The 16,148-nt window shown below is 42.5% G+C and overlaps 8 non-coding genes across 8 annotated transcripts; all 8 read right to left on the reverse strand.

Moving 5' to 3' along the window:
* Positions 1-207: 207 nt before the first annotated feature.
* Positions 208-279, reverse strand: trnaw-cca. Its single transcript has one exon. It is a non-coding gene; the product is annotated as a tRNA-Trp (tRNA).
* A 683-nt stretch (positions 280-962) lies between these two features.
* Positions 963-1,034, reverse strand: trnaw-cca. The gene has a single exon. It is a non-coding gene; the product is annotated as a tRNA-Trp (tRNA).
* Positions 1,035-1,714: 680 nt separating this feature from the next.
* Positions 1,715-1,786, reverse strand: trnaw-cca. Its single transcript has one exon. It is a non-coding gene; the product is annotated as a tRNA-Trp (tRNA).
* A 1,535-nt stretch (positions 1,787-3,321) lies between these two features.
* On the reverse strand, positions 3,322-3,393 carry trnaw-cca. The gene has a single exon. It is a non-coding gene; the product is annotated as a tRNA-Trp (tRNA).
* A 680-nt stretch (positions 3,394-4,073) lies between these two features.
* trnaw-cca lies at positions 4,074-4,145 on the reverse strand. The gene has a single exon. It is a non-coding gene; the product is annotated as a tRNA-Trp (tRNA).
* Positions 4,146-5,686: 1,541 nt separating this feature from the next.
* Positions 5,687-5,758, reverse strand: trnaw-cca. The gene has a single exon. It is a non-coding gene; the product is annotated as a tRNA-Trp (tRNA).
* A 674-nt stretch (positions 5,759-6,432) lies between these two features.
* On the reverse strand, positions 6,433-6,504 carry trnaw-cca. The gene has a single exon. It is a non-coding gene; the product is annotated as a tRNA-Trp (tRNA).
* Positions 6,505-7,653: 1,149 nt separating this feature from the next.
* trnaw-cca lies at positions 7,654-7,725 on the reverse strand. Its single transcript has one exon. It is a non-coding gene; the product is annotated as a tRNA-Trp (tRNA).
* Between the last annotated feature and the right edge of the window lie 8,423 nt (positions 7,726-16,148).

Below are 16,148 nucleotides of genomic sequence, written 5' to 3' on the forward strand. Positions count from 1 at the left end.
TTAATTAACGAAATCAGCCACAACAACAAGAACAACAACAAATGCAGGCTTCATTCTGAGGGCGTAGTCTCTGGTCTGTCCGAGTGGCTTTAGCTTTTCGGCCTACAGTCTCCCTCAGTAAAGCTGCTCTCCTAACGACCACCTTCCAGAAAGGCCAACTCAATTCCGCTTCCGCCGGAAAACAATAAAGGCAAATTAAACAGCACTTGACCCCGACGTGATTTGAACACGCAACCTTCTGATCTGGAGTCAGACGCGCTACCGTTGCGCCACGAGGTCTGCACGGAGCCCTCCTTACCCAAGTCAAGTAAAATGGTTACTGCAGGAGGCTGGCTTATTCTAAAAGAGGAGTCTGTTAAGAGTTCCAGGGGCCATGTGAAAGGCTTCCTGGGCAGTCTGACACAGGCATGCTGGGAAGTTAGCTTAAGCTCAGCATGGCAGAGGTATGCATCCACTAAGAAATATCTAAAATGACAATGTGCATTAGAGGGGAGGGTATTGCATCAGCGGAAGCTCATAGACTCACAAGGAGACTCTTGTATTTGCAATTGATGCATCAATACATGTCAAAGGGAGCTTATTGCGCTGGCAGGAATTGAACCATGAAACTTCAAAACCGGCAAGCAGGAGCGCTACCATTTCGCCACAAAGGCTGCGAAGCCAAGCTGAAGCAATGTTGCCACGTGAGCAAAGATCTGTTTGGAGCCATTTAAAAGGGAGAATGAAAGACTCGGTTACCTGTGAAGAATTCTGGGTTAATTAACAAAATCAGCCACAACAACAAGAACAACAACAAATGCAGGCTTCATTCTGAGGGCGTAGTCTCTGGTCTGTCCGAGTGGCTTTAGCTTTTCGGCCTACAGTCTCCCTCAGTAAAGCTGTTCTCCTAACGACCACCTTCCAGAAAGGCCAACTCAATTCCGCTTCCGCCGGAAAACAATAAAGGCAAATTAAACAGCACTTGACCCCGACGTGATTTGAACACGCAACCTTCTGATCTGGAGTCAGACGCGCTACCGTTGCGCCACGAGGTCTGCACGGAGCCCTCCTTACCCAAGTCAAGTAAAATGGTTACTGCAGGAGGCTGGCTTATTCTAAAAGAGGAGTCTGTTAAGAGTTCCAGGGGCCATGTGAAAGGCTTCCTGGGCAGTCTGACACAGGCATGCTGGGAAGTTAGCTTAAGCTCAGCATGGCAGAGGTATGCATCCACTAAGAAATATCTAAAATGACAATGTGCATTAGAGGGGAGGGTATTGCATCAGCGGAAGCTCATAGAATCACAAGGAGACTCTTGTATTTGCAATTGATGCATCAATACATGTCAATGGGAGCTTATTGCGCTGGCAGGAATTGAACCATGAAACTTCAAAACCGTCAAGCAGGAGCGCTACCATTTCGCCACAAAGGCTGCGAAGCCAAGCTGAAGCAATTTTGCCACATGAGCAGAGATCTGTTTGGAAACATTTAAAAGGGAGACTGAAAGAATCGGCTACCAGTGAAGAATTCTGGGTTATTTAACAAAATCAGCAACAAAAAGAACAACAACAAATGCTGGCTTCATTCTGAGGGCGTGACCTCTGGTCAGTCCACGTGTCTTCAGCTTTTCGGCCTACAGTCTCCCTCAGTCGAACTGCTCTTCCTAAGGACCGCCTTTCAGAAAGGCCAACTCACTTCCGCTTCCACCAGAAAACAACAAGGTGAATTGAAGAGCACTTGACCCCGACGTGATTTGAACACGCAACCTTCTGATCTGGAGTCAGACGCGCTACCGTTGCGCCACGAGGTCTGCACGGAGCCTCTCTAGCCAAGCTGCTCGCCGATCGTGACAGCTCACAAAAAAGGGCCACCATTCGCTTTTCCTTTTGATCCCTTAACAAGGGTCACCAACCCTGGCAGCTCACATAAGGAACCGCCATTCATTTTTTCACTACATGGCCTATAAGAATCTGATTGAGAGGTTTGCCAGTGTGTTCTCAGTGTTTAAAGCGACCTTGATCAGGGAATGTTTGCTTTCAGAAAGCAGTTTTTTTGTCCGCTGGCAGTAACATTGACTTTGTGCCTGTCTGTTTTTGAAAAAGCATTATTTTAAAGCACGTTTCCCACCATTCTTCCACTGCCATTGTCACCTGCCAGCTGCATCATTTTTCAGAATCTACGACATAAGTGTATATTCTACCTGCACCTTTGACGATTTAAGCTTGCTACAAATGGAATGACGGAAGCGGTTTTACTTGAAATGTTTTTGCAAACAGAAAAAAAATACAGAAAGTCAAGTAAAATGGTTACTGCAGGAGGCCGGCTTATCCTAAAAGGGGAGTCTGTCGAGAGTTCCAGGGGGCACGTGAAAGCTTGCAGGCACACTTCCTGGGCAGTCTGACATGGGCGTGCCTGGAGGGAAGCTGAAGCTCAGCACGGCGGAGGTATGCATCCACTAAGAGACATCTTAAGCTGCAACGTGCTTTAGAGGGGAGGGAATTGCATCAGCGGAAGCTCATAGAATCACAAGGACACTCTTACAATTGACTCATTAACGCATGTTAAAGGGAACTTGATGCTCTAGCAGGAATTGAACCACGAACTTTCAGAACCGCAAGCAGGAGCTCTACCGTTTCGCCACAAAGGCTGCAAAGCAAAACTGTGTCACCAATACTGACAGCACGCATAAGGTACCGCCATTCATTTTTTCATTCTATGGCCCTTGTAATACCTTTACTTTTCAGCAGAAAAATTAGCTGCCTTGAACAGGAAATGTTTGCTTGCAACCATCGGTCCTTTAAAAGCCTTTTGTGAATCACAAGTCTTTAGCTGTTTCATCATTCATTGCTCCTTGATGCCTTTGCATGGTGCGCCAATGTTTTAAAGGAGAAAGACAGAGAATTTGGAGATGGAAAGGGGTTTTAACTGTGTGTATTATTGAGAGCTTTCTTAAGCCGCCATGTCATTTTTGCAAGTATTCCTTTATCTGATGCTCGTGGAACTCTAAGGTAGCCTTGCGTTTGTCATATACTCAACAATGGAAGGCCTGTAAAGGAATGTTGCCACGTGAGCAAAGATCTGTTTGGAGCCATTTAAAAGGGAGAATGAAAGACTCGGTTACCTGTGAAGAATTCTGGGTTAATTAACGAAATCAGCCACAACAACAAGAACAACAACAAATGCAGGCTTCATTCTGAGGGCGTAGTCTCTGGTCTGTCCGAGTGGCTTTAGCTTTTCGGCCTACAGTCTCCCTCAGTAAAGCTGCTCTCCTAACGACCACCTTCCAGAAAGGCCAACTCAATTCCGCTTCCGCCGGAAAACAATAAAGGCAAATTAAACAGCACTTGACCCCGACGTGATTTGAACACGCAACCTTCTGATCTGGAGTCAGACGCGCTACCGTTGCGCCACGAGGTCTGCACGGAGCCCTCCTTACCCAAGTCAAGTAAAATGGTTACTGCAGGAGGCTGGCTTATTCTAAAAGAGGAGTCTGTTAAGAGTTCCAGGGGCCATGTGAAAGGCTTCCTGGGCAGTCTGACACAGGCATGCTGGGAAGTTAGCTTAAGCTCAGCATGGCAGAGGTATGCATCCACTAAGAAATATCTAAAATGACAATGTGCATTAGAGGGGAGGGTATTGCATCAGCGGAAGCTCATAGAATCACAAGGAGACTCTTGTATTTGCAATTGATGCATCAATACATGTCAAAGGGAGCTTATTGCGCTGGCAGGAATTGAACCATGAAACTTCAAAACCGGCAAGCAGGAGCGCTACCATTTCGCCACAAAGGCTGCGAAGCCAAGCTGAAGCAATTTTGCCACATGAGCAGAGATCTGTTTGGAAACATTTAAAAGGGAGACTGAAAGAATCGGCTACCAGTGAAGAATTCTGGGTTATTTAACAAAATCAGCAACAAAAAGAACAACAACAAATGCTGGCTTCATTCTGAGGGCGTGACCTCTGGTCAGTCCACGTGTCTTCAGCTTTTCGGCCTACAGTCTCCCTCAGTCGAACTGCTCTTCCTAAGGACCGCCTTTCAGAAAGGCCAACTCACTTCCGCTTCCACCAGAAAACAACAAGGTGAATTGAAGAGCACTTGACCCCGACGTGATTTGAACACGCAACCTTCTGATCTGGAGTCAGACGCGCTACCGTTGCGCCACGAGGTCTGCACGGAGCCTCTCTAGCCAAGCTGCTTGCCGATCGTGACAGCTCACAAAAAAGGGCCACCATTCGCTTTTCCTTTTGATCCCTTAACAAGGGTCACCAACCCTGGCAGCTCACATAAGGAACCGCCATTCATTTTTTCACTACATGGCCTATAAGAATCTGATTGAGAGGTTTGCCAGTGTGTTCTCAGTGTTTAAAGCGACCTTGATCAGGGAATGTTTGCTTTCAGAAAGCAGTTTTTTTGTCCGCTTGCATTAACATTGACTTTGTGCCTGTCTGTTTTTGAAAAAGCATTATTTTAAAGCACGTTTCCCACCATTCTTCCACTGCCATTGTCACCTGCCAGCTGCATCATTTTTCAGAATCTACGACATAAGTGTATATTCTACCTGCACCTTTGACGATTTAAGCTTGCTACAAATGGAATGACGGAAGCGGTTTTACTTGAAATGTTTTTGCAAACAGAAAAAAAATACAGAAAGTCAAGTAAAATGGTTACTGCAGGAGGCCGGCTTATCCTAAAAGGGGAGTCTGTCGAGAGTTCCAGGGGGCACGTGAAAGCTTGCAGGCACACTTCCTGGGCAGTCTGACATGGGCGTGCCTGGAGGGAAGCTGAAGCTCAGCACGGCGGAGGTATGCATCCACTAAGAGACATCTTAAGCTGCAACGTGCTTTAGAGGGGAGGGAATTGCATCAGTGGAAGCTCATAGAATCACAAGGACACTCTTGCATTTGCAATTGACTCATTAACGCATGTTAAAGGGAACTTGATGCTCTGGCAGGAATTGAACCACGAACCTTCAGAACTGCAAGCAGGAGCTCTACCGTTTCGCCACAAAGGCTGCAAAGCAAAACTGTGTCACCAATACTGACAGCACGCATAAGGTACCACCATTCATTTTTTCATTCTATGGCCCTTGTAATACCTTTACTTTTCAGCAGAAAAATTAGCTGCCTTGAACAGGAAATGTTTGCTTGCAACCATCGGTCCTTTTAAAGCCTTTTGTGAATCACAAGTCTTTAGCTGTTTCATCATTCATTGCTCCTTGATGCCTTTGCATGGTGCGCCAATGTTTTAAAGGAGAAAGACAGAGAGATTGGAGATGGAAAGGGGTTTTAACTGTGTGTATTATTGAGAGCTTTCTTAAGCCGCCATGTCATTTTTGCAAGTATTCCTTTATCTGATGCTCGTGGAACTCTAAGGTAGCCTTGCGTTTGTCATATACTCAACAATGGAAGGCCTGTAAAGCAATGTTGCCACGTGAGCAAAGATCTGTTTGGAGCCATTTAAAAGGGAGAATGAAAGACTCGGTTACCTGTGAAGAATTCTGGGTTAATTAACGAAATCAGCCACAACAACAAGAACAACAACAAATGCAGGCTTCATTCTGAGGGCGTAGTCTCTGGTCTGTCCGAGTGGCTTTAGCTTTTCGGCCTACAGTCTCCCTCAGTAAAGCTGCTCTCCTAACGACCACCTTCCAGAAAGGCCAACTCAATTCCGCTTCCGCCGGAAAACAATAAAGGCAAATTAAACAGCACTTGACCCCGACGTGATTTGAACACGCAACCTTCTGATCTGGAGTCAGACGCGCTACCGTTGCGCCACGAGGTCTGCACGGAGCCCTCCTTACCCAAGTCAAGTAAAATGGTTACTGCAGGAGGCTGGCTTATTCTAAAAGAGGAGTCTGTTAAGAGTTCCAGGGGCCATGTGAAAGGCTTCCTGGGCAGTCTGACACAGGCATGCTGGGAAGTTAGCTTAAGCTCAGCATGGCAGAGGTATGCATCCACTAAGAAATATCTAAAATGACAATGTGCATTAGAGGGGAGGGTATTGCATCAGCGGAAGCTCATAGACTCACAAGGAGACTCTTGTATTTGCAATTGATGCATCAATACATGTCAAAGGGAGCATATTGCGCTGGCAGGAATTGAACCATGAAACTTCAAAACCAGCAAGCAGGAGCGCTACCATTTCGCTACAAAGGCTGCGAAGCCAAGCTGAAGCAATTTTGCCACATGAGCAGAGATCTGTTTGGAAACATTTAAAAGGGAGACTGAAAGAATCGGCTACCAGTGAAGAATTCTGGGTTATTTAACAAAATCAGCAACAAAAAGAACAACAACAAATGCTGGCTTCATTCTGAGGGCGTGACCTCTGGTCAGTCCACGTGTCTTCAGCTTTTCGGCCTACAGTCTCCCTCAGTCGAACTGCTCTTCCTAAGGACCGCCTTTCAGAAAGGCCAACTCACTTCCACCAGAAAACAACAAGGTGAATTGAAGAGCACTTGACCCCGACGTGATTTGAACACGCAACCTTCTGATCTGGAGTCAGACGCGCTACCGTTGCGCCACGAGGTCTGCACGGAGCCTCTCTAGCCAAGCTGCTCGCCGATCGTGACAGCTCACAAAAAAGGGCCACCATTCGCTTTTCCTTTTGATCCCTTAACAAGGGTCACCAACCCTGGCAGCTCACATAAGGAACCGCCATTCATTTTTTCACTACATGGCCTATAAGAATCTGATTGAGAGGTTTGCCAGTGTGTTCTCAGTGTTTAAAGCGACCTTGATCAGGGAATGTTTGCTTTCAGAAAGCAGTTTTTTTGTCCGCTTGCAGTAACATTGACTTTGTGCCTGTCTGTTTTTGAAAAAGCATTATTTTAAAGCACGTTTCCCACCATTCTTCCACTGCCATTGTCACCTGCCAGCTGCATCATTTTTCAGAATCTACGACATAAGTGTATATTCTACCTGCACCTTTGACAATTTAAGCTTGCTACAAATGGAATGACGGAAGCGGTTTTACTTGAAATGTTTTTGCAAACAGAAAAAAAATACAGAAAGTCAAGTAAAATGGTTACTGCAGGAGGCCGGCTTATCCTAAAAGGGGAGTCTGTCGAGAGTTCCAGGGGGCACGTGAAAGCTTGCAGGCACACTTCCTGGGCAGTCTGACATGGGCGTGCCTGGAGGGAAGCTGAAGCTCAGCACGGCGGAGGTATGCATCCACTAAGAGACATCTTAAGCTGCAACGTGCTTTAGAGGGGAGGGAATTGCATCAGCGGAAGCTCATAGAATCGCAAGGACACTCTTGCATTTGCAATTGACTCATTAACGCATGTTAAAAGGAACTTGATGCTCTGGCAGGAATTGAACCACGAACCTTCAGAACTGCAAGCAGGAGCTCTGCCATTTCGCCACAAAGGCTGCAAAGCCAAGCTGAAGCAATTTTGCCACATGAGCAGAGATCTGTTTGGAAACATTTAAAAGGGAGACTGAAAGAATCGGCTACCAGTGAAGAATTCTGGGTTATTTAACAAAATCAGCAACAAAAAGAACAACAACAAATGCTGGCTTCATTCTGAGGGCGTGACCTCTGGTCAGTCCACGTGTCTTCAGCTTTTCGGCCTACAGTCTCCCTCAGTCGAACTGCTCTTCCTAAGGACCGCCTTTCAGGAAGGCCAACTCACTTCTGCTTCCACCAGAAAACAACAAGGTGAATTGAAGAGCACTTGACCCCGATGTGATTTGAACACGCAACCTTCTGATCTGGAGTCAGACGCGCTACCGTTGCGCCATGAGGTCTGCACGGAGCCTCTCTAGCCAAGCTGCTCGCCGATCGTGACAGCTCACAAAAAAGGGCCACCATTCGCTTTTCCTTTTGATCCCTTAACAAGGGTCACCAAACCTGGCAGCTCACATAAGGAACCGCCATTCATTTTTTCGCTACATGGCCTATAAGAATCTGATTGAGAGGTTTGCCAGTGTGTTCTCAGTGTTTAAAGCGACCTTGATCAGGGAATGTTTGCTTTCAGAAAGCAGTTTTTTTGTCTGCTTGCAGTAACATTGACTTTGTGTCTGTCTGTTTTTGAAAAAGCATTATTTTAAAGCACGTTTCCCACCATTCTTCCACTGCCATTGTCACCTGCCAGCTGCATCATTTTTCAGAATCTATGACATAAGTGTATATTCTACCTGCACCTTTGACAATTTAAGCTTGCTACAAATGGAATGACGGAAGCGGTTTTACTTGAAACGTTTTTGCAAACAGAAAAAAAATACAGAAAGTCAAGTAAAATGGTTACTGCAGGAGGCCGGCTTATCCTAAAAGGGGAGTCTGTCGAGAGTTCCAGGGGGCACGTGAAAGCTTGCAGGCACACTTCCTGGGCAGTCTGACATGGGCGTGCCTGGAGGGAAGCTGAAGCTCAGCATGGCGGAGGTATGCATCCACAAAGAGACATCTTAAGCTGCAACGTGCTTTAGAGGGGAGGGAATTGCATCAGCGGTAGCTCATAGTATCACAAAGACACTCTTGCATTTGCAATTGACTCATTAACGCATGTTAAAGGGAACTTGATGCTCTGGCAGGAATTGAACCACAAACTTTCAGAACTGCAAGCAGGAGCTCTACCGTTTCACCACAAAGGCTGCAAAGCAAAACTGTGTCACCAATACTGACAGCACGCACAAGGTACCGCCATTCATTTTTTCATTCTATGGCCCTTGTAATACCTTTACTTTTCAGCAGAAAAATTAGCTGCCTTGAACAGGAAATGTTTGCTTGCAACCATCGGTCCTTTTAAAGCCTTTTGTGAATCACAAGTCTTTAGCTGTTTCATCATTCATTGCTCCTTGATGCCTTTGCATGGTGCGCCAATGTTTTAAAGGAGAAAGACAGAGAGATTGGAGATGGAAAGGGGTTTTAACTGTGTGCATTATTGAGAGCTTTCTTAAAGGAGAAGGAAAGGCTAGTAAAGAGTTAATCTCAAGCTGCAGGCATACCTTCTGTTGTCTCAATAGTGCCCTTAAGTCTCCTCATATTTCACCTGTTCAGAAGATCAGAAGCCAAACAGAAAGAAAAATCGCTGAGCTGTGTAAAGATAGTTCCCATAATGCCTTGCTCCTGCACGGACATGCAGACCAAACTGAACATGCTCAGTTAGTAAGACAATGAGTCAGCTTCCTGCTGTTTGGCTCAGATCCACATTCCTAAGGGGGGGGGAGTGAGTTCTTAGCATTCTTGAGGGAGGGGAGAGTAGGAAAGAGCAGAGAACAGTTTCTTGCTTGTCTCTGGCACAGGAATTAAAGATACAACTAATCTTTTTTTAGAGAAGTCAGTGCAGCATTTTAGTGAGTGCTTATGGCTGTATTTACATAGACCTTTCTGATAAAGCTTACTTAGTTTTTACCTTTCTTTCTCCTTTAAGCTGCCATGTCATTTTTGCAAGTATTCCTTTATCTGGTGTAACTCTAAGGTTGCCTTGACTATGAAAATTTTCATTCATCCAGTTCATGGTATGTCTAGTATAAATAAATCTAAAGCAACTGGACTTGTTAAGTAATCATTGAAGTTGTTTCACTACTCATCCAAGCAGCTTCTTCAGTTCAACTGACTGGTATGGATAATCCTCACCAATGTACTCTTCCAATAATCCAATCACAATAGCACTTTGTAACTCTTCAGAAAGATGACATCTGAAACTCACAGAGGTGTGAATGCTGTGGAGTTACTTTTAAAGGATTACCAAAGTATTATGCAACTCATTGAAACTGGTATTACTTGCATGAATGGATGTGTGAAGAGTTCTTAAGCTGCCGGGGTACAGATGTTAGAACAGCATTGTATGTAACAGACAGATGGTGTCGAAGGCCCCCACCTCTGTTTAGTGATGGTTTCTCCACTTTAACATGAATAGCCTCTTTTACACCTCTTTCAAACCAGGGTTCTTCTTTGTGTAAAATTTGGACGTTGCTATAAAATTTGGACGTCTTTGTCTTTTAGGTGTAGAAATACAGAAGAGTCCTGGCCTGTAGAGTTCGCCCTCCTATGCTGAGCCATTCGCTTGGAGAGCAGTTGCTTTGTCTCTTCAATGTAAAGGTCTGTGCACTCCTCGCTACACTGCACTGTGTATATAGCATTGCTTTGTTCTTCCTTTGGTGTTGGATCCTTTGGGTGTACAAATTTTTGTCTCAGTGTGTTGCTAGGTTTGAAAAACACAGGGATGTGGTGATTGTTGAAAATTCTCCTGAGTTTCTCAGACACTCCTGCTACATATGGGATGACTATATTGCACTTACTCTGTGTCTCAGGACGGTTATTCCTTTTGGTGTTTCTTTTGGGCTTAGTTGCTGTTGTTTTGACAAAGGCCCAGTCTGGGTAGCCACAAGCTTTCAGTGCTCCTCTGAAATGTTTGCGTTCCTTGGCTTTGTATCTCTGTATTGGTTGTCACACTTCCCGCCCTGTGTCCAAGGACACCCAGTTTGTGTTCCAGCGGATGGTGGGAATTGAACAACAGATATTGATCCGTATAAGTGGGTTTCCTGCATACTTCTGTTTTCAAGTTACCCCCCTCTTGGATGGATATCAAACAGTCCACAAAAGCAAGTTTGATTCTCATAGACATCGTCCCTTGTAAATTTGATGTTATTGTCCACTGAGTTAATGTGTACTGAAAAGGCCGACACTTCATTGGATCTGATTTTAACCCAAGTTGGCATTATACATCACACTGGCCTTGAAGCAAATAAAAAAATTGTGATTGTTTTTACTCTAATAGCTGCTCAACACATCAAGATAGGATTGTATTTAATTTTCTACTATGTGCTGTGTTTTAGAGCAAGCAATAATCTAGATGTGCTTGGAAGGAAGCATGGCATAGCAATGTATTTACTTCGATACATCCTAAAATGCAATTAATTTTTTGTGGGTATCCCTCTATATGAAACTCATCAAATCACAAGGTGGTCTCAACAATGCAAATGAAAAAGTGTTTGATCTCTGATCTGGCTTCAGAAGTGGTACTGCTGCAATATAATGTTTGTTTGGTCTGAATCATCCTCTATCCTGACATTGGTTGTAATAACTTTAAGATACTCATCCTGTGGAATTATTAGGTGTTTCCTGGTGGAGGTATATTGTATCATTTAGGAAATGTCTGGCCTAGAACCTTGCACCTGCTGTTTATTGCTTGCTGCTCCTATGTTTTGAACCACAGGTGGCAGTATTTTCAGTCACAGACAGGATTAATGGATTTTTCCTGCATATGTTTTTCCTGTCTGACATTTATTATTGGACAGTTTCAGGCAATTAACTAGTTCATTCATTTACTCATTAATTAGGATCTATATAAGCCTGCCTCTTCCTCCAGCCCAGTGCTGGATTATTGAATTTTGCTGGGGCCCACCTCCTGTATCCATAGTACATGAGACCCTGAAAGTCTCTTTTTGCAAATTTTTGTCAACACTAAAATTAGGTTGCAAAGATCTTTAATATTAAATACTGTCAGTTTTAGGGCCCTGGCAGATAAGAAGATTGATTGCCCATGCTGCATCTGTGTTATGCGGGCAACAAATCTCTCATGGTGGTAAATGCAAATTAAGGGCATTTCCCTTGTTTAGGTTGGATCAACACTATTAATGTGTTGTACTTTTGGCATTTCAAGTGTTTAGGAAGGAGTTTTGCCACCAGTGGTAGAGCAGATTTAATGTGGGGAGAAAATCTCACCGTGTGCCATAAAATAATAGATATGGTAATGCTGATGGAGGAAACCTTATTGCAATGGAAAAATGGCAAAAAATTATAACCAAAATGGACCTTGTGCCTGCATTTATCTTGTTTGCATTTGAAGCTAAAAACACAACATGAATCTGCCAAGGCCATGAGATGCTGGGTTATTGCCAAAACAAGCAACTACAGTTCTAGCTTTATTTTATACAAAACATAATAGTGCTGCTGAAGCCTTGGCAGATGATAAATTAAAAGTTTTTCATTGCTATCATGCCTAAACTGCATGCTTCAGTGCCTTTGTATTTTGTAGTCTAGCTGTTGTTATATAGTTAAACCAATAAAAAGTTTCCCAGTTGGCTAAAACAGTGGCAAACTAATAAATCACTGTAAAATACCATATATTGAGCTTACAGGGTTCATATAATATCTGCACTAAAGTCATGAACATTTGGTATATATCAAACTTTAAGTAAAATAGACCACCAAGTGCACAACATTGATCTTGGATATGAAGTTTTGTCAGCCAGTTTGTGTGTGGCTTTACTGTTTGGGTTTGAAAAAGTTTCAGTAGCATAGTATTCTACGAAACATAGCCAGAAAGGACATTTGATTGCTTTTCCATGTGATTATTTGGTAAATGTGCAGTAAAACATTGTAAAGGTCATTTTAAAGGCATACTGTCAATAGGATTGTTTGCCTCCAACATGGATTCATTATATCTTAGTTGGGATCAAATTTCTGGTTTATTATTACAGACAAAAAGGAAATATGTTTTACATTTTTTAATTATTTGCTCAAAATTAAGTCTATGAGAGATGACCTTCCTGTAATTCAGAACTTTCTGAATAACTGGTTTCTGGATCACAGATCCCATACCTGTTTAAACAAACTAGAATATCTTCACCCTGCATTTAAAGAGTGCACTGCCTAAGCTTTCTTGCCAGGGCAAAAAAAGAAAAAAGTTCACACATGATGCTAGCAGTTAAATAATAAATACAAGTTGCTGTAATACATCTGGAGAAAAGAGAAAAAGCTTCATCTCTTACCTTTAGCTGGCCATACATAAAATTGTACAAAACCTAGTCTTGTACATTTTTCAGACCGTGTGTGGCCTCAGAATTATTGTCCCACTAATTTTCGTACCATGGCGATCATCTATTTAGTCATTTGGTCAGGTTAGAAAATTTTGCTCGGATAAAATTTGGGGGACCTATAATGGAAGTCCCTTTCATGTTTGCCAACTATTTCATGTTCAGAACTTCTTCCGATTTGTATTTTTAGAGCTTTATCCTACAATTTCATTCTGAATGTAAGTTTTAGATCTTTGCATTTAAATGTATGACCGGTATCCAAACAAGACTAAAATCTGAACATGTATGGCCACCTTTATTTCTACTATTGGTTCTCATTTAGACCAAAAAATTTACCAAAAAAGTACATAAACAGCATTGTCATTAGTTATCATTGCATAAAACCATATAAGTTACAGTCACGATTTAACCCTTTAGGATTTGAAGTCTATAATATGTATTCCAAAAGACTTCTCTATTTTTTTTCCTTTATTACCACCCCTTTTCAGCCCAGTACAGCATCTATTTACATATATCTCAACTGTAAAGCAGTATGACCTGCTTCCACAAGCAAAATGTTTCTGAAGGTAATTTTGTAATGCCATAAGTTATTGTGGACTGATGCTGTGAAATTCACTAAAAAATACCTCCATATGGAATTTTGAGTGATTACTCAGTTTAAATGTTTGAGCAGAGCCAAGCCAATTCCCAGCATTGTCTATGGCAGTACATTTTCTGGCATTTTGTAGTGGGTGACAAATATAACCGTGTGTACTGGGAAGGTATTGTTGCTTATCTAGAGAAGAGTAGAGATGTAGCGAACTGTTCGCCGGCGAACGAATTCGCTCGAACATCGGGTGTTCGCAAGTCCGCAAATTCGCGAACTTTTGGCGATGTTCGCCATTTTGGGTTCGCCGCGGTTTTTTTTGCGCCGCGTTTTTTTGCCTCGGTTTTTTCCGCCACGTTTTTTCGCTTCGGTTTTTCGCCTTTGCGTATACATAGGAATAGCTTGCGGGTTTTTTTGGCGTTATTTTTTGGCGTTTTTTTTTTTTTGCGGTTTTTTTTGGCGTTTTTTTTACAAAGTATTTTTCAGAGAAATTTTTGCCCTTGATCCCCCTCCTGCATGCCACTGTCCAGGTTGTGGCACCCTTTAAACAACTTTAAAATCAGTTTTCTGGCCAGAAATGGCTTTTCTAGGTTTTAAAGTTCGCCTTCCCATTGAAGTCTATGGGGTTCGCAAAGTTCGCGAATATTCGCGAGTTTTGGTGAAAGTCCGCGAACGGGTTCGTGAACATTTTTGGCGATGTTCGCTACATCCCTAGAGAAGAGTGATAGCATTTCTGAGATAGATGCTTCAATTATTGTCTGTGTAGCCCTGATGTTTTCTTACCAAAAAAGGCATAATCTGTTAATAAATATTAAAATTATTTACAGGCTGGATTAAAATATATATAAATTATGGTAATAAAGCAACTGTAAACCGTATGAAGAAAATAACTAGGGGAAAAAAGAGGTAATTTTTGACCACAAGTTTAATGTGAAAGCGCAATTCAGAACACAAATCACCATGTTTTATACCCATAATTTAGTGTTTTCCAATGATCTAGATTCATTGCACCACACAGGGAGCTGCACCTGCTGCATTTATGTCCAGTACATCAAAACTGATGCTATTGAGGGTGTTTGTGGTAGCAAATGAAATGCAAGTTTAATAGTTAGGCTTATGTCACTTCCATCACTCAGTACAGAGCTGTACTGTGCCAACCGTTTGCTCCAAGATTTGCGGAGCTGCCACCAATATTTGCTGCACCAAAAATTCACAGCTGTATATTTAAAAAGTAGCGAGGTAGCCGCTTAGCAGTATAAGTGACCCCCAGCAAGTTCTAATGGTAGACTTTGGTCACTAGGTGGCAACATAACAAAGCATATGCAGGTGAAAGATAAGCAATTTAAAAAGTGAATTTTCAACATAATTAAATAAAATCAATTGCTGGGGCAGCATAATGCCACCTTGTGTTTTTTAGCAGTGATGGGAATGGCACTCACTGCATGCACGGGATGAATTTCAGCCCTAAAATGTACATTTGAGAGGTTTGATGTCAAAATCCGCCATCCACACGAGGGCAGCATAGGGTTGTCACCTTTTCTGAAAAAATATACCAGCCTTCCTTAATATTTATCTTTTATTCTTTTATAAAGTATTTAATAACCACATCCGCCAGTGGAAGAAAAATTGTAAGTTTGATAGTATGCACTATAACACAGCGTATGTAATAAAACATCCCATGTGCAATTAAAATTACTGTAATAACTGTCTCATGTAAAAACTGTCTTGTAAAATGTGATTTTTTTTCTTCCTTTTAATGCAAATGTTTCTTCTGTCTTCTGTCACTACAGTTATTATCTGTTATTTATATAGTACTGAGACATTTACACAGAGATTTACAGAGTTTATACATTCTCACATGCCCCTGCCCCAGTGGGGCTTAGAAACAGGTAGCATAGAATCTAAGTAGCGTACCTTCCAACACTTGAAAAATAGAAAAAGGACAAAAAGATATGCCGTGGATAGCATGCACTGACCATGCCAACACCACATCCATTTTACCAAATGCAATTTGACTCTTTTTATTCCACTGTAAATGTTTAACAACCACCACCTTAAATGGACAGCAAAACACTTGTTCAGCATTAGTTCAGTGAATAGGGCTTGTGCTGAACATACTTTTTGCCTGTTGTTTCAATTGCTAAAAATCTGTGGTTCTTGTTATATCTTGAGCTAAACCGATCAAATATAGAAAGGAAAGTGGGACGATTGTTGACTTGCATATAAAACAGGCTGTTAATTAGCCAATTTGTTTCTATTTGCTCCTGTGTCTGCACTCCAACAGGAGCAAGCAGAGGCCGGTGGATCAGTCCCATGTGGCTGGGGGTTGCAGCTCGGCAGTATAGCAACTTAAAGTATGTTTTCTGCCATCCACCTTTCCTTATTTTGCACCCTCATACACTGCTGCTTATTTAAATGTATGTTTGCTGCCATCCACCTTTCCTGAATGTGGCACTTGCCAAACTGGAAGGTTTCCAGTTTTGCATCAGTAGGCATACTGCACACAATTCACAAGACGGATAGATTGAACAAAACTATACAGAAATGCAAGGAACACCTTTTCATGCAAGAACCTAATAAATAAAATATTCTCAAGCAATTACTGAGCACAACCATAAATGCACTTAGTGATTGGAAATGAGACCTATAGTATTGCCATTACAGTACTCAGAGACTATAGGGATCATATATGTACCACACAGCAGTGTGCAAATTTCAGACACAATTGGCATGTTTTATTACATTTGAGTGGCAGGTGCCCCTACCAAAACTGTGGCTGCTGATGTTCAGTGTATGAGAATGACATGTGCACCCAATTGTTTAG

The sequence above is a fragment of the Xenopus tropicalis genome, chromosome 2, assembly GCF_000004195.4.
Source record: "Xenopus tropicalis strain Nigerian chromosome 2, UCB_Xtro_10.0, whole genome shotgun sequence".
Taxonomy (NCBI): Eukaryota; Metazoa; Chordata; class Amphibia; order Anura; family Pipidae; genus Xenopus; species Xenopus tropicalis.